Source organism: Eleginops maclovinus, chromosome 11 (assembly GCF_036324505.1).
Source record: "Eleginops maclovinus isolate JMC-PN-2008 ecotype Puerto Natales chromosome 11, JC_Emac_rtc_rv5, whole genome shotgun sequence".
Classification (NCBI taxonomy): Eukaryota; Metazoa; Chordata; class Actinopteri; order Perciformes; family Eleginopidae; genus Eleginops; species Eleginops maclovinus.
In genome coordinates this window covers 24,862,026-24,870,757 of record NC_086359.1, presented here as the reverse complement: position 1 = coordinate 24,870,757, position 8,732 = coordinate 24,862,026, and the positions used below count along the sequence as shown (strand labels likewise).

The window sequence follows — 8,732 nt, the reverse complement described above, 5'->3', positions numbered from 1 at the left end:
GTATATGTAAATGAGTGGTTCATTAAAAACCCACTTACCCGTGTGAGAACTGTATGTGTCCTTGTCCTGCTTCAGGACAGACACTTTCAGTGTGACAGGTCGCCTCACAACGGTTCTTCCTGCTCTCCTTCGTCTGACAGGTCCTCCCCCCTCCTTCCGTCGAAAAATGTCAAACCTATGAAAGTGTTTACATTATGCACAATATGTACGTTAATTATAATAAAGACTCTGTGTAGTACGATGTGTTACATATAGTTATGCATGGCTATTATTCACCAGGTATTGTGTTTATTGTGTACAAGTAGTTTACTTTGCAGTTACTTCAGTGCATTTAAAGGGTTAATAAGAGTGATCATTGTGGAATCAGAGGTGGTAAGTATAGTACCAATACTTCGTTACTGTGTTTAAGTACATTTTCCTTGTATCAGTACACTACTTATTTTTCTGACGACTTTTTACTTCTAAACCTTACATTTTGAACACAAATATGCCATAGGCAGCGTGAGGCTAAGGTTTGGGAAGGCTAGCCAACTTCTCTACCTGGTCGACAATAACCAACAACAATCTGTGTGGATTTTTAATTAATAAATTAAATGCATATGTACAAAAGGCTTTACGTGTACGTTCGTTATAATGTAGTTATATACTTGCCTATAGTACTTGTGGGTATATGGTTATGTATGTGAGTAATATTCTACATTCGCCATGATGCTGTGAGTTTAGCCTGCTACGCTAATATGTTAATGTAGTTATGTGCGTGCGGGTTACAACGTAGTTGTACTTATTATTTTCATGTTCTTTTGTTTCAGACCACACACACACACACACACACACACACACACACACACACACACACACACACACACACACACACACACTCACACACACACACAAACACAAACCCCCTGTAACCATACGTCTGTTGCCCATTGGTGGCTTGAATAAACATCAATACAAGTAGTTAAAACATCCTGTCATCATCTCCTTGCCTTCTCCAACGTACACCTTATACCCTGAACATCCTGGCCGTGAAGCAGTGTTCTGGCCAACACTCCAGAGTGTGTGCGATGACAAAACTTGAATAGCCCCTTTACTGTCCTACACATCCACTAACCTTCACCCACAGCATATTTTTAAAAAGCGAATTTGACGCCATTATTTTTTTCAAAAACTGCGCCAATACCACAACTGCAACTAGCAGAGTAATGGCGAACGTAATGCTAGAAGCGGGAGAGGCAGAGAAGGTGGTTGAACTTCGTGAAAATACAGAGAGCAGCGGAAATATTCATCTAGCTCACCCATGGCGATACAGTAGATAGGGAGATGTTCGCTATTATTGGCGCACAACACCATTCATGACGAATGCAATGTGAACTTTTGGCTTCAAGAATTCGCCATCAGTTGTTAATTATTCGTTTAAATTATTATTATATTAAAATGACATACCTTTCCACAAGGCGTCCTTGATTTTGTTGGTGGTTTTACTGCTGGTGTTCGGACTGGTTTAACAACCTGTCGAAAGAACCATTCATTCTGTCTCTTAGCTCAAGTTATCTTCTCATTTTGCCGCGAATTGGCGCCAACATTAGACACTTATATAGCCGCGCATTAAAAAAAACTCAAAGAACTTCCGGGGGTCAAACAGCTGTACTCAATTTTCCCGTCAGTGTTATAAAAATGACATTTTGGTCAGATTTACATTTTCATGTTTTATTGTAATTAATGTTACTTACAGTTTTACTAATAATAATGATTAGAATTATTATTCATTCTTGTTACAAAATATTTTGTTAAAATAATTCTGTGATTTTATTTTAGATAATTTATGTTACTTTTTAATGTTTTGGTTTTATAGTGAAGAATCGAAAAAGGCATATAAGTGATCCCAGAGTAAAAGTGAATATTAAAAAAATAAAAGCCAGGAGGATATAATGGCCATTCTGAGAAAAGTGAAATGTGTCTATTATAGGCAGTTATAACACGTTATTTACATTTCAGATTGAGTATTCTTTGGAGTCTATAGTTATATGATCATAAATCAAATAAGAGACATTTTCCACTGCTTAAAATGATTCTCTCCAGTGTTGACTATCGGCCCCTGCAGAGAAGGAAGGACAGCATTTGTTATACATATTTTAGTACTATTCTTTCTGGCAGATTTCATCATTATGGCAAACTTGTTATCACCATAGTCCCTACATTGGGATTCAAATCGAGATAATTTTTCTGGCGGAGGAACCCCTTTTGAGCTGCTGCACATGTGAGTTGTGTTACTCTCCTGCTCCAGTCAGTGCATGACTGTCAGTTGTTCCCCAGTGCTCATCTTACAGAGGGCAAGCAGCATTGGCACACACCTAAAACTATGGCAAGTCTGAGAACAAAGTAATTGTAAATCAATTACTTAAACTACACAATCATCATGTCTCATACACACATCATCTCATTATTTCTATATGTTGCTTGAATTCACAGGGTGTAAAACCAGGCCCAGTAGAGAACATGGCTGTGATGTGCACAAATGCTAAGCAGAGAACAATGTCAGAAGTAAGTTGAGACATTTGAGTCAAGTTGAGACACATTTTGTTAAAGTAACATATGCACACAGGATAGCTTTTTAAGTCGGACAACTCACGTGTTTCATGAATATGTTTATTAGAAGCAGTATATAGTTTGAGTTTGGTGTCTAGGCTCGGGCCTAAACAGGCCACATTTACATAGAACATTGAATGATGATTAGATAACTATCCCTAGAGCCTACAGATAGAAGCTGGGTGGCATCAGAAGCAGCATTAGCAAGGCAGAGGGAGGCAGATCTGGCAGCTTAAATAGAGTGGCAAGTTATGGAGACTGTGTTTGGATGGTTGTAAGAATAGCAGGGGGGGTTATGTGCGAATATATCATTGGTGCTCGAGTTGACTGCCTGAGCTAGCTCGCAGACTTCGACCCATATGTGTGGATGTCTCTGAATTTGCTTCAAAAAGGAGCAGCACACTATCCAAAGACTTCAGTGGAGAGCTGCTGGATCTGTCTGTCCTCAAAGTACCGGTGATCTACAAGGACTTCATCCCTGCGTCTAGTGCCACTAGTGGACTCTGCTTTCCCTAAAGGTCAAGCTGGCAGTCTCTTATCATTTCAGCAACCCACAACTGCAAGATGCCACATTGCTGTTTACCACGGCCAGATCTACCACTGTTTGGCTAAACACTGCATCTATCTGCATGCATTTTAGTTTTTTTTCGTGAACATCAACAGCTGCACTTAAAGGGATAGTTTGGTCTTTTGAAGTTAGGTTGTATGAGGTACTTATAAGTAGTTATTGTATTATATTCAGACAGGAGCAATAACATATTTCAACCACCTTCAAGGGGCGCACTTGCAGAGGAAAACACGCTCATTCAACACAGACACAGGTATTTGCTTATTTCCACCACAGGGTTGCGCTGGAGGGCGTGCAGTGGAGAAGGAGCAGAAGAGTCTCTTCAGTTTTTTTTTTAGATGTAGACAGAGTTGTGCTGAGAAATAAAGTTGTCACGAGAGAGATAATACAAGTTTGCTTGATTGAAGTGCAACAATGGCACTAATTAACAATGTAAAACTAAGGGATATGTTTTGTAATACATCAATGTCAGCACCGTTATCTGGTACATTTATTTGTTGAAAAGACATCCAAATGGTCCTGACTACATAAAGCCCAGTCACCATGGCAAAGTGAATGCCACAAGCAGGCCTAGTAACTGTCATGACATCGATGAGAGACCATTGTTTATACAATGTAATTTATTTAATGAAAATTTAGTAAAATACACTTCCATATATACACCCACACAAACTACTACAAGTATATATACAGTGGGGCAAAAAAGTATTTAGTCAGCCACCAATTGTGCAAGTTCTCCCATTTAAAAAGATGAGAGATGCCTGTAATTTTCATCATAGGTATACCTCAACTATGAGAGACAGAATGGGGGAAACAATTCAGGAAATCACATTGTCTGATTTTTAATGAATTAATTGGTAAATTCCTCGGTAAAATAAGTATTTGGTCACCTACAAACAAGCAAGATTTCTGGCTCTCACAGACCTGTAACTTCTTCTTTAAGAGGCTCCTCTGTCCTCCACTCGTTACCTGTATTAATGGCACCTTTTTGAACTCGTTATCAGTATAAAAGACACCTGTCCACAACCTCAAACAGTCATACTCCAAACTCCACTATGGCCAAGACCAAAGAGCTGTCAAAGGAGACCAGAGACTAAATTGTAGACCTGCACCAGGCTGGGGAAACTGAATCTGCAATAGGTAAGCAGCTTGGTGTGAAGAAATCAACTGTGGGAGCAATTATTAGAAAATGGAAGACATACAAGACCACTGCTAATCTCCCTTGATCTGGGGCTCCACGCAAGATCTCACCCCGTGGGGTCAAAATGATCACAAGAACGGTGAGCAAAAATCCCAGAACCACACGGGGGGACCTAGTGAATGACCTGCAGAGAGCTGGGACCAAAGTAACAGAGGCTACCATCAGTAACACACTACGCCGCCAGGGACTTAAATCCTGCAGTTCCAGACGTGTCCCCCTGCTTAAGCCAGTACATGTCCAGGCCCGTCTGAAGTTTGCTAGAGGGCATTTGGATGATCCAGAAGAGGATTGGGAGAATGTCATATGGTCAGATGAAACCAAAATAGAAGTTTTTGGTAAAAACTCAACTTGTCGTGTTTGGAGGAGAAAGAATGCAGAGTTGCATCCAAAGAACACCATACCTACTGTGAAGCATGGGGGTGGAAACATCATGCTTTGGGGCTGTTTTTCTGCAAAGGGACCAGGACGACTGATCCGTGTAAAGGAAAGAGTGAATGGGGCCATGTATCGTGAGATTTTGAGTGAAAACCTCCTTCCATCAGCAAGGGCACTGAAGATGAAGTGTGGCTGGGTCTTTCAGCATGACAATGATCCCAAACACACCGCCAGGGCAACGAAGGAGTGGCTTCGTAAGAAGCATTTCAAGGTCCTGGAGTGGCCTAGCCAGTCTCCAGATCTCAACCCCATAGAAAATCTTTGGAGGGAGTTGAAAGTCCGTGTTGCCCAGCGACAGCCCCAAAACATCACTGCTTTAGAGGAGATCTGCATGGAGGAATGGGCCAAAATACCAGCAACAGTGTGTGGAAACCTTGTGAAGACTTACAGAAAACGTTTGACCTCTGTCATTGCCAACAAAGGGTATATAACAAAGTATTGAGATGAACTTTTGTTATTGACCAAATACTTATTTTCCACAATAATTTGAAAATTAATTCATCAAAAATCCTACAATGTGATTTTCTGGATTTTTTTTCTCATTTTGTCTCTCATAGTTGAAGTGTACCTATGATAAAAATTACAGGCCTCTCTCATCGTTTTAAATGGGAGAACTTGCACAATTGGTGGCTGACTAAATACTTTTTGGCCCCACTGTAAGTAGTTTCGTTTTTTTTGTCTTTTTTTATTTAGTTTTTATTTCAGTTCCAACAAATACAAACATATTCCCACTTTTACATACACTTTTGCATATTGTTTTTCCATTTTTTCAACAACTGTATCAGCATATTTTATACAAGTAGAAAACGATTAAAGGAATTGAAGAGAAGAAGAGTAAATAAATTTAAAGTAAATATAAGTATATTAAGAAATCAAATTAAAGAAATTAAGAAAAAAAATATATATATAAATAAGGAAATAAAGAAATAAAAATAAAACGTGCAGAAGGGGCTGAACGGAGGACTTGTGTGTTAATGTGTGTACTAATTTGCCAACACCTAACAAACATTGTTGGTTGGGAGGGCCTAGATACTGTTAAGATCCAGAAGCTGTGGGGAGATTTGGATCAATTCACTGTATTAGTGTAGTAATGGCAGGGTTCCATCTTCTAATAAATATATCTGTTTGAAGTCTCAAAGAATATGTTATTTGTTCCATCTGATAGATTTCCCGCACCTTCTCAGTCCATAGATTGTATGTTGGGGGGTCAGGTTTTAACCACTTAATTGTGATACATTTAATTGCTGCTGTTAGCAGTATTTGGAAAAGATATTTCCTCGCTCTTCCATCGATGCCTCCAGGTATAACTCCTAATAATGCAACATTTGGATCCTTTATGAATTGTTGATGAAACACTTCATTAAGGGCCTCAAACACATCATCCCAGCACGTCTCTTAATTTAGGTCATATGTGTCAGAGTGATGGCCCGCCACGGCATTTTATGTGGCCCGCGAGAGCATTAAAAGGTCTGATGTCTAAAAATAAATAAGTCCAAATGCGTGCATTGACCAAAAACTACATTTCCCACAATGCATGCCAATTATGTTACCCGCGAAGTGACGGCGTCCCGCCACTAGACTGCAGTGTTTCCACATCGATGCGATTTTCCCAACAAGTGGAATTGAGAAATACAAATAATGATCCCAAAATGTCCAGGAAGAGAAAAATTGATGCAGATGGAAGGGTGTTTCGAGAAAGATGGGAAGGCGAATACAAGTTTGTGCTGAATCCGTGTATCATTCGTTCATTTGTTTTTCCGATTTCAAAACCAAAACCAGAAATCGGATTACGGTTCGTTTTCTCGTTTTTCCGATTTCAAAACCAAAACCAGAAATCGGATAACGGTTAGTTTTCTCGTTTTTCCGATTTCAAAACCAAAACCAGAAATCGGAACCAGAAATCGGATTACGGTTCGTTTTCTCGTTTTTTCGATTATGCACCCCCAAACGGAAAATGGAAAATGAAACATTCGGATAACAAATCCTGGGAGTGTTAGTTGTCAGGGAAACCGATCGCGAGCCAACAACTGACTCATGCCACAACTGATCTGTAAGGAAACATGGCTAATTTGGAGTCTCACTACGAGATGATAAATCAACTCTTTCTGTCGGGGAAAACTCACGCCGAAATGTCTGAGACATTGAAGAGTATGGGAATTAAGGGGTCCTCGGAGATGTCGGTGAGGAGATTCTGTGGCGACGTTGGGCTGAGACGGAAGGGGCACATCACAGACCAAGAGCTGGAAGAAGCTGTCCTGACATCTATTCAAAAGGTGAGTAAGCCTAGATCTAGAACTAGGCATTTGTTTGAATATTATTGCCATAGCCTTATGAATACCGAAAACGATTCAGGGCCAGATGAGCCCCAGATAGGAAATAGATCGGGCCAAACATATTTTGCCGTCTGGGCTAAACCGTAGCCGAAATAGCCTAGCCTCGGCCTAATAATTGAATGTAGGCTAGGCTACACACTTGTAATCCTTTATGACTTTATTATTAGGGTATTTGTTTGTTTGTTTAGTTGTGTGTTTATTTACTGTCCATAGACCGGTCCAACGTACTCAACGCCTCGTGCAAAGACGGAATATGGATAAACGTGCTAACAAAAAAACACAAACAAAGCGAGGAAACACTGGAATTCAATTAAAAATATATATTTTACCTGTGTTTTGACTGAATTTAAAATAATAAATTTGACTGTACACAACATAGGCATACTAGTATTCTGTTGTCCAACGGTGCAACAAAAGGTCCCGTGGTGCGACAAATTGAATTGTGAGGGGAAAAGGTATTTTAATGAAAAATGTATGTAAAAAGTGTTGGATAGTATAACAATGATATCATCACTATGCAGCTTTAAGGATGAAATGAAGATTCCTTGAGTTTTATACAAATTATAATGAATGTAACCCAGACATTTGGGTTAAGTCTCTATGTGTACATCTTATAGTATATAAATAACATAATTCTGAATTTGTTGGGGGTATGTTTGATGTGGAAATATAATTGGGACAAACTAATATGCCTTGTGCTTATCTATCTTACCTGTCCAACATTCTCTGAATTAAATAATGGCATTCTTTATGTCGTTGCACCGGTGGACACATTTTAGGACTACCACACCAAAAAGTGAATAATATGCAAAATATATGAAGAATTAGAAATGGACACATTCAGTTTTGAATTATTCACATATAAGGGAATATAATTATATGTCATTGGACATATATTTTTGAATTATTATTTTTTTCACTTTGGATTTGAGTTCACGTCAACCACCCATATACTCATACCTGGTTTTTTTCTGTCTTCTTCCACAGCAATGTGATGTTCCTGATTTGGGATCTGCTTCTCTTGCGTCTGTTTCCGAAGAGTCTTACTTTGTTATCCCACCGGACAGTGTCCTTCAAGTTCCATTGGATAGGCCACAGTTCTCCAAGACTTCATCTTTATTCCTCAACATTTTTCTCTGCAGTCTATGACATCACTCCTGCTTAAGCTTCTCTACGCTGACTACCATAAGAATTAAGATTTATGATAGAGGACCCTCTCATCCCCTTCATCAACTCCCACCAGACAGGAGATTCAATCTACTACCACCAACTACAAGAACTCCTCAGCAGAAAGCTTTCTTAACGGACAATAAAGTTTATTTATCTATCTTATCGTATTGTTGTATTTTGTTGATATCACCCACGTGATAAGCAGTGTTGGGAATAAAGCATTACAAAAGTATTTAATTACTGTAATGCATTATTTATTTATTTCCTGTAACTAATGTAAGGCATTGCAGAGGGGGGAACTGTAATATATACTAGTTACAATGCTAGTAACTTAAGTTACAATACGTTTTACTGTAACCTGGATTTTAATGGTGTTCAGTGTGGTGGGTCAGAAAGCTATTCCTGAACCTGCAATTTTTTTAGTCTGTTAAAGTTA

The 8,732-nt window shown here is 39.1% G+C and overlaps 1 long non-coding RNA gene across 1 annotated transcript; it reads left to right on the top strand.

The window, feature by feature from the left end:
- The first annotated feature begins 6,724 nt into the window (after window positions 1-6,724).
- On the top strand, window positions 6,725-8,453 carry LOC134871893 (uncharacterized). The gene is made up of 2 exons (XR_010166756.1): window positions 6,725-7,066; window positions 8,114-8,453. It is a non-coding gene; the product is annotated as an uncharacterized LOC134871893 (long non-coding RNA).
- The last annotated feature ends 279 nt before the right edge of the window (window positions 8,454-8,732 follow it).